Source organism: Gymnogyps californianus, chromosome 1, assembly GCF_018139145.2.
Source record: "Gymnogyps californianus isolate 813 chromosome 1, ASM1813914v2, whole genome shotgun sequence".
NCBI classification, from domain to species: Eukaryota; Metazoa; Chordata; class Aves; order Accipitriformes; family Cathartidae; genus Gymnogyps; species Gymnogyps californianus.
This window is the reverse complement of record NC_059471.1, coordinates 127027297-127046881: the sequence shown is the minus strand read 5'-3', so window position 1 is coordinate 127046881 and position 19585 is coordinate 127027297. Positions and strand designations below refer to the sequence as shown.

General features: G+C 38.8%; 1 long non-coding RNA gene across 3 annotated transcripts in view; it reads left to right on the top strand.

Moving 5' to 3' along the window:
• The window catches only part of LOC127015658 (uncharacterized), a 245271-nt gene that overhangs the window by 117797 nt on the left and 107889 nt on the right, over window positions 1–19585 (top strand). The window contains exon 3 of one of the 3 annotated variants that reach the window (XR_007766360.1): window positions 9662–9726. The exons of the other annotated variants lie outside the window; for them this stretch is intronic. This is a non-coding gene — a long non-coding RNA (uncharacterized LOC127015658). Of the gene's footprint in view, window positions 1–9661; window positions 9727–19585 lie in introns of those variants that run through there. 3 annotated transcript variants of the gene reach the window in all.

Genomic DNA, 19585 nt, shown 5'->3' with positions numbered 1-19585 from the left:
TGGTTCTGGCAGACATGGCAAAAATATCGAAAGACCTTTTTTTCTGACTGAGTTCTTTGCTAGTCTCCTTGGACTTTGCTTTTTGAGTCTTTGCCCATTTTACTGCCATTCATTTTGACTAAAACTGTCTTGGAAAAATGTCAGTCTGTAGGAACCATTAGGAAATAACACCATTACACATGTTTAATAGGTTGGTTGAGGGGTGGGGAAAGTTTAGTAACTTCTGCTGTGTCATGGTCATTCCAAAATAGTGGAGTCCAAAAAGTTCATGTGAAAGAGAAGTCAGTAGGAGAAAAATAAAGGTAAGTTGCCAAGAAAAGCGTATTTGTTGTGCGTTACTTTCATTGCAAGGAAAGTCATGTTGCAGAAGGTCTGCAAAAGGTTTATTGATTCTTTAACTAGCAAGAAGAGTTGGCAAGCATCTCTAATGTATTTATTTTTTGTCTCTATCATGTAAATATTGTTTTTATTATTCATTTTGCCATTAAAAACCCATGGCAACCTAGCACTGTGCTTATCTCCTCCTACAGTCATTAAAGAGACAGAAACTGTATTGAGAAACATTAAGCTTACATGCAAAATCATGAAATCCTAGAGTAATAACTTGTTTATAACCTTAGTCTCTCCCTTATGATACAGTCTTTACTGAGAAGTCACATTTTCTGCAAATACAGAGCTATAGAATCTTTGATATGTGCAAATGGCATCTACTATTAATGTGTTTTGCTAATCAAAAAAACAAAAAAACACCCAAACCAGCTGTCCAGCATAGTGAAAAATAATGCTACTTAGTAGGTATGTTGCCTTGTAGGGCGAACATATATCAGAGAAGTCAAAGACTGTAACATACCGTTACATACAAAAAGCACAGTTTTTTAGCAGACACAAAGGTTTTTTTAGGATTTTCTGACCTAAGTATGTATCCAAGATGCTTTTTGTAAAATATTTGGTAGGATTTCGTAGCTGTGTGGACTTTTAAATACTTCAGTATTTTCATTATAGTAGAAAACTTTTTCTTGAAACATGAATCTAGCCAGTATTGACTTTATAAGCTATGAGTCCATTCATATTTTCAGTTGTTAATGCTTTTTACTATAGATAGTTTAATGTCTCTCTTTTTTTCCCTTTCTCTTAAATCTCTAGATGTTCTTTTTTTCACATTCCCTATGTGTAAAACAGATGAACTTTTGTTTATTAAAGTTTTCATGAAATTTCAGATTAGGTAAACATTAAGAATAGAAAATTTACATAGTGAAGTTTCCAAACTTTTTGAGTGATTGAAGGCAAGCTGATTATAATGGAAGCTTTTGTCAGCTTCACTTCATAGCCCTCAAGTACAAAATATGTCAGAACTGAACTCCCTGATTTGTCTCCCCATATTTTTAGGGGATTCAGATCTCTGTTTGAACCTGATACATAAAATCCACAGCCAGTTGTTTATAATCTAACATGCAAACAAGTGCTTAAATATATGTGTACTCCAGACAACGATAAAGCAAGCATAGCAGCATTGGAGCTGCTCTTACTGGTATCCGAGCTTAGTTTCCCTTAGCTGGTGTTTCTTTAGTTTCTCTCTGTATCTCTTTTACGTAACATTCTGTAAGACTAATGCATTTTAAGCTTCTACGCTGCATCCCATAAGATGAGGACATGCTAAACATCCAGACTAACTTTAAGTGTATAAATGGTGCTGAAAAATACGTTCTGCTTCACATGCAGTCTATTCAGAAGAGTGCAGGTTTTCATTGTTTGATAAGATGGTCCTATGGTCCAGTCTTCCTGAGACACTCACCTTGCATAGTGTCACTCAAAGTTTGATTGTGAAGCATCATTTCTAGTGACCGCGTGACAGTGAAGTAGAGTTTGTGTCTTCTGTGTCTCATTTCTTTCCCCCAGCATTCTCCTGGTGAGCAAAGAAAACGTGCCTCAGCATATTTTGAGTTGGCCCCATCTGTACTAATGAGTGCTTAATCCAGATTGCACACCTAGGTCCCTCTGTATGAAGACCTTAATCTTTTCCTTTAAGGACCAGTTTCCTTTAAGACAAATCAGACTAGTTAGGCTGCACCTGACTTATTGTGCAAAACTTTTCTGCGTAATTTCAGTGCAATTCCAGTTTTGTGCAAACAAAATGAATAAGCACGTGCAAGACAGTGAATTACTGTTTTCTTTTTCTGACATCCTGACAGAGATCCTGACTGCATGCTGGCTGGTAGTATCATAGTTAATGTTAGTGGATGTGGATCTGGGGAAAAGAAAACAATCAACAGAATAGTCAGAAACATTGCATATCTGTGGAATTTCCTTAAAATAGGATTTACCTTTCTTATAACGTGGGGTTTTTTGTTTGCTTGCTTTGCTAATTTAAGACCTGTAAAAATGCCTGATGCCAGACCTGTAGAAAAAGCATGTTGCCCATTACACAGAATTTGAAAAAAACCAATATGGGGAATGCATGTCTTCCAGTAAAGATAATGCAAAAGAAGCTTTAAGAGCATTGATAGTTGATTTTTTTGTTGTTGTTATGAGCACATACTCAGTTTCATTTCTGATACTAGGCTACGTGTCTGCTGTGGCTTGTAATAAACCTCCTTTCAGTCTTCAGTCTTTCAGTGTGCTTTAGAAACTATGTTAACACACTTTAGAATCACATTGCCATTATTAGCAAAGTCCCCAGCCCAATATGAATAAATAAATGGATGCCCAGCAGTCCAGTGTTGTGCCAGCCTGGCGGTGTTTCCTTGCTTTGTAGGACCTAGTGTCAAGTGGGAGCAGGCAGAATTTGGAAACCCATGTCTCACCTTGGAGGCAAAGGATTCAGCAATGTGGTGGGCATTCACCTGTGGGAATGAGAGGATTTCACCTTATTGACTCAAAATGATTCTCGTTACAGAGCTGAGGGCCTCTCTGTGTCTAAACTGAGGACTCCAGGTGTGTGCTTGTGTACAGGAGAGAACGGGGATATTTTGGCAGGCCTAATGAGTGAGCAAAATAGGTCAAGCATTCCTTGTTTCCAGTCTCCAATTCCCATATTCCCATGTCACCCTACCACCTCAAAAAATGCAGGGCTTTGTATTACATACCGTGCATAGTGCCTATGATTTCAGTGCTCCTACAAGCCTGTAGGTCCTGAAGCAGTAAGTCAAAAGTTGATGTATAGTATTACTAAAGAAAGATTTCTCTTAGTAACCTTAATGACTCTCATGGCTGAATATGAGCTTCCTATGCATCTTTATACCTAGCACAATAAGTGCCACAGTGGCATTAATATGTATTTTTCTGTGGTTTCTAATAGGATTTGGGCGTGGGTGTGGAAGGGAAACCTTGCTTTTGGACGGAGGGGTTTGTGGGTTTTGTTAAGCATCCGCTCTTCTAGCAAAGGGCACGAAAATGAAAAGGTTGGGAAAAGCATGTTTGGTTCAGAAAGGCATAATTCTGTTTCTAAACGCTTTGCTTCCCTCTTTCCATGGCGCCCCTCCTCACGCATACCTTAAATCCGCATCTCACCTCTCTGCATTTCTTCGTCTGTGTCTCTCTCTTAGAGCTCTGAATTCATTATATGGAGTAGTGTAAATCAATAGTAAATGCTAACCGCCCACTCTGTACTCAGTTACGCAATATCACATACCGTGTACACAGAGACAAAAAGGGAAAAAGCACACACAGGCTTTACATTCAAAAGCTCTTGCATAATTTTGCTTTTCTACAGCCAAAAGAAAAAAAAAAGAAAAAAAAAGGAAATAACAGATGGGGAGACTTGCAGTTTTTTTTCCCTTTTCTCAGACTGTACAGAGGGGAGTTAGTTTAACATCCATGGTCATTTCTAATTGCCCTGTGCTACAGATAAGCAAGGCAGACTTGCTTGTGCTTTAAAATAAGATTTTTTTTCCAGCTTCCATGATGTGGTGCACTTTTCAGGTAATACGAGAAAAACTATTATGAAGTGTTTAAGGCTGAATTTTGTTATTTGTTTAGTCTTAATGGAAAAAGGAAAAGAAAAACCTCACTTTAACTACTCGATACATGTTGCAAAACGAAAGAGGGATGAGGAGTAAGGGAGGTTGGATTGAATTCTCTGGCGTGGTTTTGTGCTTTTTTTTTTAATCTTTTTTTCCTTTCTGAAAAGCAAAATATCTCTCAATGTAATATTTATGTAAAAAGCCAGTTATGTAACTCTCGCCTGCCTTTCGCTTTTGTTACCTCTCTGGACTGTACAGCTCTACTGTTTTTCCTCACGACAGATTGTATTAAAACCTGCAAATCCTGATGAAAGGAAAGAACGACCGGGTGCCCACAGCACAGACTTTAATTTCGAGCCTTTTTAAGGGCTTCAGGCTGGAAGACAATGGATCTATTTAAGATCTGTTTTTGGCTGGAGGAATTCTTATTGAGTATTTTCCTGTCACAGTGCGCTCTGGAACATCCCTGGTTTCTGCACAGTGTTTCTGTCTCTCTCCTCCTCTCTCTTCTCCCCCCCCCCCCCCCCCCCCACTTTGGATGTATACAATGAAAGCTTTTTCCCTTTCCTCTCCTGACCTTAATGCGAGTGTCAGGTCAGTCTCCGTATAACAGCAGCAAGTGCAGAAGCATAGTGAAGTTTTAGATTGCGCTGAACTTTATTCATTTTTATTTCATTTAAGTGATTGTTGTCCAGAGAGTCTTTCGATTAGGATTGGTTGGGATATTTTAATTGATTTCTGTCAAATGCAAACGAAAAATGTATAACCCTGCTAAAAGAATAAAAAATGAGTGATTTGGGGGGTTCAAAAAAGGGAATAAAAGGGTCAGTACTAAGAAAAGTTCATACTTCTTGATCACAGGAAGAAATTATTCCTGTACTTATTGCAACCAATTTATTCCTAGTTGTATCCTCTGAGGATCTGACCTGTTTGTGGTTGCGAGCATTGTGTCAGGGTTTGTTTTCTTTTGCCCTTTACAAATTGTTCTTGTCTGCATGCACATTCTTGGACAGATTCTTCCCTAGCGTAATGCTGCTAATTCTGTTGATATTATGTCAGGAGTCTATTAGGTCAATTATAAAGTTATAGGGCTTGATTCTCAGTTACTTTAAAGTGTTTTTCTGGCATTGGAAAGGAGTCATAAAATGAGCCTGAGTGTGAATTATGCCCACGTCAGGCATAATAGAAAAAATAGTTAAAGCTGACATCTTTTCAGCAGTGATCCCAGAGACAAGCTATACATGAAATAGGGCTTTGTGAAAACAGGAAGTGGAATATTTTAAGCTCTGTAAGTATATTATAAGTTGTATATTTCACCAAATTGCTGGGGAGTACATATATATTCAAAAGCATATTGGAACACCTGGATTCCCTGCCTGATTCTGAAACCAGCCCTTGCTTTGGCTCTGGGCAACGAAAACAACGTCCGCCTCCATTTCTGTCTCAGTACAGAATCTCTTAGCAATTATAGTAGTAGATACTTGGTTTATTGTGCCCTACAGAAATATTCTAAAGCTATTTTATTAATGTTTGTTAAGTGGATTTAAATGCACAGGGAAAAGGTGTTGAAATAATTTGGACAGGTTAAAAAATCATTTAAACTTCAGGCCAGTGTTGCCAGAAAGACCAAATTGTGGGCACCAACCATATCTAAATGTTAGCTGGAAATCAGAAGATGACCCTAGTCATCAGAGGATTAAATTCTGGAAGACTATCCTGTAGGAATTGTAGGGCCTGGAAACCTATGTAGTTGTAAGATGGGGCTTAATCAACTTATCAATAGCAGTTCATGACATGGTTGCATGCAGTGGAGGAGAGTAACTTCCTTAAAATCCCTTATCCTGGTGTCCCTAATAGCTGTCAACACTTTATAAAATGCTTGGAAGATGTAGACCGTGTAGCTTTACAGAGAACATGATAAATAATGATTCCAGTGTTTAACTTAATCAAAAGAGTTGTCATATGTCTTCTCAGAGTTTTAGTCTATAAGTTTTTTGTCTGCACTAATTACAATGGAAGACTTATTTGGAATAGGTGAACGAAACCTGATAACTTTTAACAGCAGACAAGCAAACTTCCCTCTTAAAGGTATTTGCATGCTTTTCAGTTACTGAGAAGTTTCTTTGCGTATCACTAGGTTACGTCTAACTTCTGGAGGCTTCAGTCCCCAGCTTTGCTTTGTATGCTTAGGTGGACTTCTAACAAGGCACTAACCTTCCTTAATGGTCAAACACACATTTAATTATTTTCTGAGTATTTACCAATTAAACAAGAAGAAAAACATTGGAAATGCCTGCTGCTAAAAGTCTGGTTATATACACGCAGTTGAACAGCAACCAGAATGATGGAATTTTGTGTTTTCTGCAGAACGGAAATCTAATTTTAATTTATGGAGGAGAGGGTGATTTGACTTGACCAGATGCTAGACATGCAACCTGTGAAACTTCTGTCTTCCTAAATTCATAGGCAAAATAGGCAAAAGGGATGGTTTGAACAGTTTCTGAAATGAGATGTTAATATTCAGTTATAATGAATAAGTCTTCATTTCACAACTTAAAAAGACTCTGATATTTTATTTTTAAACATAAGCTGTTTGAGTCCTGCCACTATGAAGATCTGTGCCTTAGTTTTCTTAAATTCAATTTTGTTATTTTAAAGAAAAGGTTAAATATGAACCCTAAAGGTTTAAAAACAACAACAAAAATGAAAAGAGCTCTACATTAATTTTTATTTTTAAATTTCATTATTTTTCTTCCCTGACACATGCTTGGGGTTGGGTATATTTGAAAAATAGCTAGCTAATATGATTTTGCTGTGTCCAGCAATGTGCTGAATTAGCTACAATAGTCTTTTTTATCTAGTAATTATTCTGCAAGGTTTCCTCCCTCCCTCCCTTCCTCAGAACAGTGTGTTTTGCAACTCTGACACTTTGGTTGAAGTTTATGTCAATTTTGTGTCCTTCACTATCAGTAATTCATTGCTACCGCCTTCAGTGGTTTCACTGGTCTTTTTGACTTACAGAAGTCCCTAAGAAATGAAGCAAGAAGCAATATTTTTAGAGTAGTTGTAACAAAAGTATCAGGCCTAGCCACACTGAATGTTCCTGCACTCCTCCTTTTCAAAATTACTGTCTTACACATTCACAGCAAATGAAGCAGAGCGTTCATTTCTCCCATCCGAGAATCTATATTCTTGTCTTTGCTGTTAAACCCGATGTATGCAGGTGGGCCATGACACCCACAGGGAAGGATCACTGAATTCCAGCAGTGTAGAGGAGTTGTCGGGATGGGCACAGTGCTTAGAGCAGGGTCGGCACCTGGATGTTCCTTGCTCTTTCTTCTGTACAGTGGTTAATATTTTCCTGTTGTCACTACATGAAGAGGGCTCTGTTTGGACTGAGTGCCTACATCAGTGTGAGCCCCGCGAGAGGATGCACCATGCAGTCTGTCACACTCGCTTTGGGGAAGGAGCACATCCTCGTGTGCTCCTGGGTTTGTTTCCTTGACATCTGGTCTCGTCACTGCCAACTACTGAATAATGCTGGTGGCTAGGGTGGGAAGAATGGATAAGCTCTCTTCACCTTGTTGATGCGGAGGCTTAAAAACAACTCTTTAGGATGTGACTTTTATACCTGTAGTAAAAGAGAGCAGGGAACTAGACTTGATAATCTGGAAAGTGTGCTTCAGGGTAAAATCTTGTAAGAAAACTAACTGTAAACAGCTCGATTTCTGTGAGGACTCGATTTGGGGTATTATTTCATAATTTCGACTGAAGAAACCTCTGACTTATTTGGCTTTTAGGACACATGATGAAACTCACCCCTTTAGGGAAGTTCTTGCAGAGACAAGATACAAGGAGAGTTCGCCTGTGTAAGCAGCAGAGAGGATTGTTCGCTCCTGAGTTTTTGTTGATTTATTTGTGACTGGTTGCAGCAGAATAGATGGACTCACTGCTTTGACTGTGCTGTGAACAAGAGAAAAATACACTCAGTTGATAATGTTTTAAATCAAAACAAATAATAATGCTCTTCATGGAAAGACTGTGGAAAGATATTAACAGAGAACAGTGCAGAAAACATCTGAAACCATCTTTGCCCATAGTTTTCACTACATGTATTTCTTAAACTATTTTTCTGCTTACAGTTTTTATTAAATATGCTGGTTGCCTTAGGCCCCTTACATGACTAAAAAAAAAAGACAAAATTTCAATCTTGTCTTCTGGGATCCATCTAAATATACATTTCTGATTAAAAAGTGTCAGCCACCACTGAGGGTGGAAATGGTCTGTTCTGCTTTGAGGAACGGAGAGGCAGATCCATAATGGTTGCTCGGGCTGTCGTGTTTCTGAGAATCAGCTGTTTTTTCTTTATACTGCAAAGATTAAACAAAGAATGTTAAACATTTCCCAATTTAGCATTTATAATGGAAAGCGGCTGTAAGGCCACAGCTTGCTGCTGCAAGGGCAGGCATTCATATTAGGAGTCACTTAAAAAGGCTTTTATTTTCTTTGAAGGCCTATCCATTCCTCTCCCAGCCCGGCTGCTGTGCTTTGCAGTCAGGTGGAGGCAGCTTTAAATTTTTACTTTCATTTAAGTAGGAGCTAATTTACTTTTGGAAATGAAAGTTAAAGCAGCTCAGCCATCTGCAAAGTGGAGGAGGAGGCAGTGGGTTTCTTTAAGTTTTCAAATCTCTACAATTCTATTTTGCACCAACAGGCAAGCAAAAATTACCTTCCTGAGCTCCTATTAGTAATAATATGTAGTATTAATGATCTAATGTCTTAGCTTCAACACTTCATCTCGATTTCTAAAAGATACCTGTTGGCTGTGTTCAGTCTTCTTTATACTTGCATCCAGCTCAGGAGCTTTGAAGTAAAAAGTTGTAGTCTTGAGTGCAGCAGAACCACATTTTTTGACCTACTGACAGCACAGCTTTTTCCGTAGCATTTCATTAGTGATTACGTGGAGCACTGTGACTTTCTGTTCCTCATAGTAAAGGCAAAGAATGCTTAAGGGTGACTGGTAAATGAAAAAAAAAAGGGGGGGGCACTGCATTTTGATATCCTGGTGTTATATATGCTTTTATTGTGGTTGTTTATCAGCCTTTCTTATTTTTTAGTTTTACTTGAAGAGTCCATAGTGGAAACAAATACATTGTTCAAGCTTTCTTAATTTAAGCTGAGGAGAATTTCAGTTTTATGCAAATATATATTTTATTCCCTATCAGAGTGAAATAATTGTTAATACAGTTAGTTTTTTAACAGAGCAGCTAAAAATGTCCTTTGCCTGCCTCTCCATTGGCTAGTTTTCAGAAATTCAGTAGTTCTCTGTCATCATGGGGACAAGATCTAAACATCTTACATAATTAAAACATTTTCAGAAAAAAAAAAATTCTGGTTTCTTGTATAAATTGTAAGCACTATAAAGAAATCAGATACCCATTTTCTGCCTTCTCCAGCCTGCCTGCAAGTAGGTTTTGTCTAAACAAAATAGCCTTGTACTCAGAGCTCACAAACATTTGTGTATTACTTAGGTATATACATGAGTAATATTATTGGCCTCGTACAGTAGCTTAAATATGTTTGTAAATGTTTCCCACCTTTTTGTTTCTTACGGGAAGCTTTTTACAATTTTTTTTTTTTTAATAAGTCAAAGTTTGAGTTTAAAAAATATTTCAATCTTCTTGTGATTGCATTTCTTACAGAATGTTGGAATTTTTGGACTGTGCATCTGTTTAGGCACGTGGAGAAAGACAAGACTGAGATCATGTAAGTCATGAAACTGAGGGTGAATAATCCATACTTTGCTCTCTCACCATTTTTACAATTTATACCCAGATGCAAGTAATAAACAAAAAAGGGGAAAAAAAAATCTAGTTAGCTTTTATTTTTAAAGTGATTAATGAAAAGCAAAGTTCAAATGAGGCCACAAATCCTGCTGGTGCACAATGGGTTGATTTATTTTGTAAATAGACCATGGATAATTAACCATAAAACAAAACTTTTTTTTTTTTTTTTTTTTTTTTAAACTTGCATAATGACACTGGTTTCTTTTAGTTGCTGTGAGTTGCACAGAGGGGTAATGACTTATTCACAACTGGTTGCAACTGGTTACAGCCAAGAAAGGAAAAATCCCGGAGCAGCTAGAGGAAAAAGGCTGTTAAAACCCTGCTACACTTACAGTTTTATAGTAAGGCATTTACTAATGGCTACAGAATGGGCAAAGCTACCCTTATATGATAACTGCAAAAGATATGTATACATATGTATGTACTCTGATGATGCTTGCCATGTTATCCCATGCTTTGGCTTAAAACCCATAAGCAAAAGACAGCCCCTGCAGCTGGCCTTGCAGTCCACAATTTTGTATTGACTTCTAAATAGCATTAGTTCATGCTTTGTTACAAGCTTCCACGATGCCTGTATCTTACTACTCTGGCACTGGGGGAAGAGTCCTCTGGATAGTCAAAATAGTCTGACTTGCTGCCAAGTCCTCTTGTGAGCCAGAGAGTGATGGTAGTTTTTCAGATATGTGATATGAGAATACTGCCTGCCTGACGTCCCCCAAATTTGTCTTTTCATATTCCACAGTCATCTGTGGAAGGGATCTCTGATGCCCAAGAAGGAGAAGGTCCAATTTGTTGTGAAAGTACATTTACTACTAATTAAAACTACCAGCTGGGATTACAGCCCTGGAGACTGTAAATAAACTAGAGCATGAGATGTTCAGATGACAATATGGCCACTTTTGTGGTGGTTTGTATTAGTTGCCCGTACTCAGATTTGCTCATCTCATGCCAGCTTATTAGAGTGAAGAGAAGGTTTATGTAGGTAACAGTCACGATGCAAAAGGTCGGATTTGCCACACAGACACTGTCTATATGGACACCTTAGCTTGCTCTCACATGCCACAATATACCTTAAAATACTTTTGTCCATATATGTAAGGTCTGCAGTTCACACAGAGCTAAAATCTGATCACGCTGCATTCATGAGAGAGTTGACTATTGGTGCAGCTATGCTGTGTTTCACAGACGGTGACTCTAAGGTACTTGCAAAAAGCCCCCCTTGTTCCAAATGATAGCCTGGGTATGCAGAGGTAGTGGGTAAAAATGCTTAAAACCAGTGTTGTTTTACATGCGTTGAATCAGTTTATCACAACAGTGTTACAGACTGATGTTTGTAAGGGTTCTCTGTCCTAAATTCATTTGTACACATGCGGTTTCTTCTGCAAATTTGGAGTATTTATTTGTCAGCAATGTACGGCAGAGACTGAGGAGAGGAGCAGCAGATTGTTAACGTCAGACCATCACCTGCTATCTGCATGAGCTTAATGTAGATAACTGGGTATAAGGGTTGTGGGTTTTTAGTCTAGATCCCAGTTGCAAGACAGGGCCTTAGATCAACACTTTAAACCCATAACCAGAGAACTGCTGAGTTCCCACTGTGTTACTGACACTAGTAACTACAACACATGGGCTGCCACTTATAATCTTTTTTTAGGCCAAAGAGTCAAGTTAAAATAGCACTTAGTTTGAACAAGAGGCTTCTGTTGTGGGTGGGAGTCATGCTGGGGGCAACATTAGCATTGTACTTTCAAACAACATTGCAGTGAAGACAAGACCCCAAAAGTAAGTTAACTCTCCAAGGCTCAATACAGTCTTCGGCTTCTCTTCAGGTCCTGTTGGAAGGGAAGCCAGACAGGGTCCACTGTGGTCATGCTAACTGGATGTGTCTGTCCTGTGGGGTCTCCCTTGAAACTGCTCTTTGTCAGACTTTTGCTTCTGGGAAGTGTGGCAATGTATGGAATCTGCTACATACTGTTTATAAGTTAGAACTTAATTTATTGACTAACTGAATCCTTGTATCTTGTGACAATCTTTTTCTGTGCTCTACATCATGCCAAAGAGACAGGGGAGTGGTGTTGGCATATCTTTGTATGAATAGGTCTGTCATTAAATATTTGAAATAGAAACATCTGAAATAGATCTTGCCTGAGAAGAACAATGGGGCAACTAGAGAAAGCCAGTTTTCTCCAAATTTGCTTTTGGGGGCTGGAGTTTTAAGCAAACAGAAATAAGAACGAAGAGACCAGGTATTAGTGCAGGGGCTTAAAAACAACAAACCCTGGGAGGCATGAAGGGAGATGCAAGGGAAGTTGAGAGAGGAGAGAGGAGGGATGCTTAGCAGAGGGAGGGGTTGGTTTGTTTGTTTGTTTGTTTTGTTTTAATAACTAAGACCAGCTAAGGGAGAGGGAAGCTGGTAGTAGAGGACTGAGAGTCCCTCATTTGGAAGAGGCACTGTGTTTAGGAAAGGGAAACTTGTCACCTAATGTGGCTCTAAGCCCGAGGATCATTCACTGCTAGTGCTGAGGATGCTGCAGCATGGAAGTGCATTTGGGTATTTTCTGTTTTCTGTGATCTCTAAATCTGTATTTTTATTTTGTGAAGAGTGAGGGAGTCAGTCATCTTCCTTGGGCAGTTAGGCTCTGAAATCTTACTGCTAGAAAGGGGTTACAGATAGCCTTAGCTGAAGGCTAAAATGAAGGAGAGAGCGTTCAACACCTTTCAGATTGTGGAAGGTGTCAGCACATGGGCCCACTATGCAGAACACAAATTCAACAGTCTGCTTGGTGTGCAGCAGGAAAAGCTATGTTAGAGGTGATTGTGGTTCAGGCTTTTGAACAAGCCTTTGTATTTCTCTCATATGGTAATAACCTATTTGTAAAGATATGCAATCCAAACTCCTTTTATTTTAGCCACCCTATCTCTTCCTAAATACCTCTCCCCAAATCTAATACTTTAAAAAACCCACAGGTGAGGTAATCCCAACAGTTGTCCCCAAGACTTTCCCTGTCTCTGCTTTGCGAAGCATGGCATCCAATGTTGTGATAAGTAGGTTCCAGTTAGAAAGTGCTTTCATGGGGATCTAAGCAGTACAGTTGTTTGAATCCTTGGACTTCTGCTCCAAGCACTGCATTCAGAAATTGACTTCATAAGAAACAAAAATTATTTGGTTCTGTCCATGTTACAAAAAACCCTTCACCAAATGGCACGGGAGAGAACCACCTCTCATAAGCATCTCAACCCTGAAATAGCCAGGGGATGCCAATCACTGGGAATGATGTGCTGTCACAGTTAAAGGCTTAGCTGTACTTCAGCTCTCCTTCTGGTCTTCCTAAGTGAATAGTTTCATACATTGGCACTCTTGCTGCTACCTGATGTAGGTGAAATCCCTGAATTCTTCCCGGTTTAGGCCAGGATTTGTCTCACAGCTTCACGTGACTTCATGTTATTTTGCATTTTATTCATTTGGAAATGTATGAGCAGTGATCAAGAGCCTTCTTAGCGATTGGAGCAAATGGTTAAAGAACTCTCAACTGCTCTTACATTTCTCTACCAGTTAAGTTCAAGGTTATAGGGACAGAGCAGAAACAACTAGCATTCCCCTCACTTCTCCTCACTCCAGATTCTTCTGTAGGACTCTCTGTGACTTTCAGTTTGCTGCTTTATCCTGCTCAGAACTGGTTTTGATACTTTCCCAAATGGCAATAGTAATTAAGGGTACTTGACCCAACAAGACGTGTGTTAGTTGTTACATAAATGACTGTCTGAAAAAGCCTCTTACCTTTCATACATCAGTAAGCTCCACCGGTTCTTAGACAAGAACAACAGCTGGATTATTAATAATAATTAGATTGTCACTGATATATTGATAGCGTTGCAGAGATATTACAGGCTTCTGAGGCTCACTAAAGAGTACTGAAGGTCAGGACTAGAAGCACTAAAAAAAATGCCTAGTGGTATTCTCTTCTTGTGCAAATACCGGTTCATTTAAAAAAAATAAAAATACTTCCAGAACTCTTATTTATTTTCATTATTCATATTTCCAGATAAAGCTTTTCGGCATTTGTGGAACAGAAATGCTTTTGTTTCAAACTTTTCTTTCAAAAATGTATTCTATGTTCTAATATAAAATTTAAATCAAAACTGAAAGTAGCAATCAAAACAAAATTATTTTGTCAAAATAAAACATTCAATTGATTTAAATGATTTTTTAATTTTTGTTTCATGGGCAACTTTGCAATGCAGTGTTTAATTCAACTGTGAAGCAAAAGCAAATTTTGAAGTCTGTAGCTATGCTGTAAAGCAGGAATGTTGGATTGTGTTTGGGCTCTTCTAGGTGGTGCTTAGGGCAGTACTTCATCAGAATTCTACTAAATTCATTTTTTAAAAATCTATTAAACCTGTCATATTCTATTAAATCAACAAAAATTTTAAAATGGGTGAGGACCCTTAGACTATGCTGAGGTCTTCTTGTATTGATGTTATAATGGGACTTTCTAGCTCTGTAACAGTTAATCAGAATCTGTCTCTGCAACTATATGTAGATCTCCCCTGGAAAGATATTCTATGTTTCTGCTCAGCAAATTGGGAAGCCTTTGATACCGTTTCAGTTCTCCTGGCTTCCTTCTCTGTGGGCTGGTCATGGACCAAACTTTTCAAATTCTGGGTGCCTATCTTGGTGCAATTGCTTGCAAAGTCAGCAAACAGTTGAATGTAATGATAGTGTGAGTTTGAAGCCTATACAGTTAATATTAGTGTATCCACTTCCATTTGTTGCTTCTTAGATTTGATTTAAAAGGGACCTTCCCTTAGTAGAGTGCTTTCTGGGTATTGCTTTGAGTCTTTCCTTGTCCTGTATAACACCCGAAACATTCTCTCTTTTTCTTCCTAATGTATTGGAAGTTTTTTCCTCTCCATTCTCATGTAGGATCCATATACTTAAAGAGTAAAGTTCTTCTGGCGGCAGTCTTGTCCGGGGCCACAATATGGTATATGCCATGGAAGCATATTACTTTAGATTATGGTTTTGGCTAAGTTTAAATTCTTTAGGATTGGCCTAAATCTGTCTCAGTGGGAGCACCCTACAAAAGAAAAACATTAATTTAAGGGGGCTATTTTTGACAAGTAGGGCAAGGGTGAAGATTAAAAGCAAAGAACATAGTTAAGGATTGCTCTATTGCTGGAAAATATAAAGCATCTGACCTCGTCTCAACAGTGTGATGATCCTTATTTTTTGAACAAGGACTGAGATACTAACCTGCTCATGCGATACCTTGGTTATTCAGATCTGGCTTCCTTAAATTTGGCTAGGTACAACAATGTTGCATTCCTTAAGAATATCAGCACTGCAACTTTTGTAAGTTAGGGATAGAGCAGTCAGCGTCCGATTACACATTCAGGGCAAACTGTGGCTGTGCAAACTTTGGAGTTCTCACTCCAGTTGGAGGTAAACACAAGATGACAAAGTAATACGAATTGAAAAGCTTTACCATTCATTAGACCACCTAACCTTTTGTTTCTGTTTTTCAAACCTGGAAAGGGATATTTTGTGATACAGAAAAGCTGCTTTTAAATAAAAATGTATTTGGACAGTTGTGTAGTTGGTTCAGTATTTCTCAGTTACAGGCCTGTGACAAGACAGGCAGGAAGATATGCTTTGTCAACCGCTGTCTCCTGTATTCATCAGGATTTTTTTACATGACTAAGCATGTAACCTGCTATATCAGTATAAATTGAATTTACTCTTAAGAAGGCTGATTTAGTCTGAAGAATATATTTTGCACTGGTCTTGGACATGAAGAGCTGGAATATTGATGTGTTTAGGCCTTAAAAAATATAAAAATAAAAGCTCCCCCACCTCAGAGCTCTATAAATAAATAAATAAAATAGTTTATGTTGTGGACACGCTCACGATATTTCCTGCATGCTAGTGGAGCAGCACACATCAAAAAGATAATAATATAAGCAGTAAAATATCCCAAGCAAACAGAAAGCATCTGTAGATCTTGCCTAGCTGGCTATATTATTGGGATGGTTGTTTTTAGCTTACCATGCCATTAATGCTTTGCAAATGTATATGTGCATGCTGAGGGTTGGCCAGGAGTTGAACTGTCTTTATAATGGTTATATTCAATTGCTGCATTGTGCCTGAATGCCTACAGACATGTAAGAGGACAGGAAAGGTACTCAAGAAACTATTAGACCATGCAGGATCTGGTCTACCAGCTCTAGTCACAGGAGAATGTAACGTGCTATAAACAGGATGTAAAGAAACATTTATAAAGGTGTTTGGAGAAATACTGGGATTAACTGAAGTGTTTGTTAACTGGTGTCCCAGGATTGATAGCCTATGTCCCTTTTGTTGTGCTACTGCCTTTAATAAATACCACATCAAACTCAGAGATATGATTTAACTGGAAAGATTTGTATTGCTAAAAACTTGTCGTAAATGTAAAGAGAAAGCTATTCTGCCTCTCCTTCTCATTCAGTACCTTTTCTTTCCCTCACTATTTGTAATAGTCGAATACTGACACATCTCTCTAGGCCTTCACTTCTACCTGATACTCACTTGCCAGTCTGTCTTCAGAAAGTCAAGGCCATTTCTCTAGGGTATAGGAGGGAAGATTCAGGGGTATAGCCAGGAGGTATGACGGTGTGGTTTTCAAATGAACTGTGTTTCGCTGTATTATAGCATTTCTTGCAGAAAAAAAGATGAAGTTTCCTTGGAACATGTGTCAAGCTTGATCTAAATTCTCTCCTTGGCTTTAGCAGGCTGGGGATCAAGTCCATATTGGAAATTCTCCCTTCAAACTGCTGGATGCAGTCAGAACCCGTGACTGTTGTTGAAGCTATTGTAGCCTGTGCTGCCCTCAGCCCAGAATCAACACTGGCAGTACTGCTGCTCTGCCTACAAATACAGAAATCAGAAAACTTCTGATGCTAACCTGATAGTAAGTGTTACTTGAAGGAATCCCCTCTTGAAGTATGAGTTTTGGGAACCCTGAGATTTCCTGATCTGCTTTATCTTTCATTACCGTCTCTAGAGGTAAATGGGCCATTTTGCTGGAAAATTGAGATTGGAAGCATTAATCCAAAGGTGTTCCTAATAGGAGGATTTTGGCAACACAGATAATAGAGCCCTTCCAAGACGGCAGACCCCCTTTCAAGAGTCAAAGGTCTTCAGGTCAAGAAGTCAAAGAGACTTTCCCAAAAGTTAATTTTGCATCAGTGTGCCATGGATTGTAGCGCTTCCAAAAGTATTATCTTTCACTGGTCCCAACAGTCTGATGTCACTAGAGGTCCTACTGCACATAGCATTGCTTCCAATGGTATTTCCTGGGCAAGAGGGATGAGTTTATCCCACCATGGCTCCCACAAAACCGTTAGCAGTACACCAGACATAGAATTGGCTCATCCTATCTCTGCTGTGCATTCAAGTTAATTTTGGATTCCCTTTTCAGATTCAACTGTTTAACAGTGCTGCAGTGTGAGCTTCAGAAGTTGCTGATTTCTGTCTCAGGGATGACAAATTTCACAGTATATTCTGTAATTCCTATTTCTGTAGCAGTTCGTAAAGCATCTTCACTTACAGTTTTCTAATATTCAGTGAGAAATAAATTTGGGAATAGGGTCCTTCAGTAAGGAGCCTGTTGCAGAAGTCCTTTGATCATTACATTGTACAAGAACTTAGGATTTTTATGATTGAAAGTTCTGATATAAATATGAGATTGCTGTATTGATGGGAAAATCTTGATATGATCTTGCTGTTATGTGGGGCGTTTAAGAGATCCTGAAATATCTTTAAAAATGAAACAATGGGAAGCTGCTTACCTCATGACATAATAAGGCAAAATAAGGTCATGAAAAAAGTCATGGTTGCAACTCCAGCAACAGAGCTGAATGAATTATTTGCAACAAATAATTTAGTTGCCAAATATAGCTCTTCTTGTCCCGTCAAATATCCACAAGTTGATCAGTCTCTTTGATTCAGGAATCGTTGGAATTTATTTGATGGCTACCTTCAAAACTTATATTCTATGGACTCTCTGTAAATGGAGGTGAAAGAGGGATGGCTGTGGTTTTAATACCATTTGCAAAAGCCTATTCTGTAATTTTCCTCTCTAGCATCCGTCTTGTAAATTTGCATTACGTGATGCCAGGCATTAAGGAGTCTATAGTTTTGATGAAAGACGGTAACAAGTTTAGTGTTCATACAAGAGTTAATGTTCATACAACAAGAGTTAATGTTTAGCGGATAGGAGGCTTCACACAGATTTCTGAATCCTCACACATCCTTCACATTATATTTATTAACCCTATGACTGAAATGGTAAAACATGAGGAACAAAAAAGGATAAAGGAGCTCCTGATTCTGCATGGGTGAAGTGGGGAACGGGGTGTGATTATTTCACGAGTGCACTGATTCAGATCAGCGTGAAGCTAGATGCTTCTGTTCACTGCACACAAGGGCAGAAACATGTCAGAAGTTGTTGCTGGTAGTGCTGCATTCGTAAAAGGAGCATGGCATTCACTTTCCAGCCACCAGAGAGTAAAGGAAAGACAGAGCCGCAGACATCTGTTATTGTGTTTGCTTACCTACCCCTGTTCCTTGAGGTTTTGAAGTAGGATTTGAAAAGCGCATATGACAGTCATTGTTTTTGACCATACTTTACAACGTCCTACTGACTTTAAAGAGCCAAAATTTGGACCTCCGTAATTTAGCCAGCGATACACACAGGGCACTCTCAGTGAAAGGGCTGGGAACAAAACTTAGTTTCTGGTTTCCTGCCTATTATTTAGTACATATCTGATTTGAAATCTGTTTTCTGCATACCCTTGCGTGCATATTCCTTGGCACATGTGCTTCTTGCCATTATGGGGCAGATCCCATAGATTTTCTGCGTCATTAGCAGAGAGAGCCAGTCATTAAAAAAAAAAAAAAGCTTATTTGCCTGAGCTGTTAAGATTTTTTCTCACAGTTCTGCCAGTGGCGCCTGTCACTAGCAGTCAAATAAGGACAATTTTACCATTCTCTCCTGCTGCTCTAATTTTTTTTTTCAGTGCCAGTACATGTATTTGTTATTCTTTATAACTCCCTTTGAAGTTGGGAATCCAAGGGGAATCTAAAACCGACCAGATGTTTCTGCTGCTGGAGACACAGAAGACAGCAAGGATTAAGTTTAACTGAAACTTAGTTCTCTACAAAACCCATTACAGTGAGAATTCTTCCTCAGATAGTTTTATTTATTATTTATATTTGCACTTGCCATCCTGGGTAGGTGATACCTCAAGTCATCTTGCCCAGGAGGAAAATGGATGATTTATCCAAGTAAATAGTGTATCAGCAGCTGCCTGCGTTGATTTCCCTTATGGGGTTTCAGTTCCATTACACTGCATATTTCCCACCCACGCTCTTTATACAGCATTTCATGTTGAGGAAAATCATTCCTATCTCTGTAACTTCAGAGGACAGATATGTGGAACCATCCAGAGGGAGGGCAGTGCAACTCGTGCGTGCGTGGGAAGGGGTGACATACTTGAGAAGGTACTGGCCAGAAACCAGTACGAGGTTTTAACTCCTTCTCCTGTCACGGTTGGAAGATGAGAGAAAGGAGTAGAAGCCGGCATGGGAGACTGGCTATGGGAAGGAAGAGACGTGCTAACCTTCTAGAAGTGGAGGCAGAAGTCGTCTCTCAGGTGGGAAAGGACAGGAAGAAATGCTATTACTGACTTCTGAGTTCAAGTTAGATGCTTTTGAAGATGCAAGACAACAAAAAAAGAAAA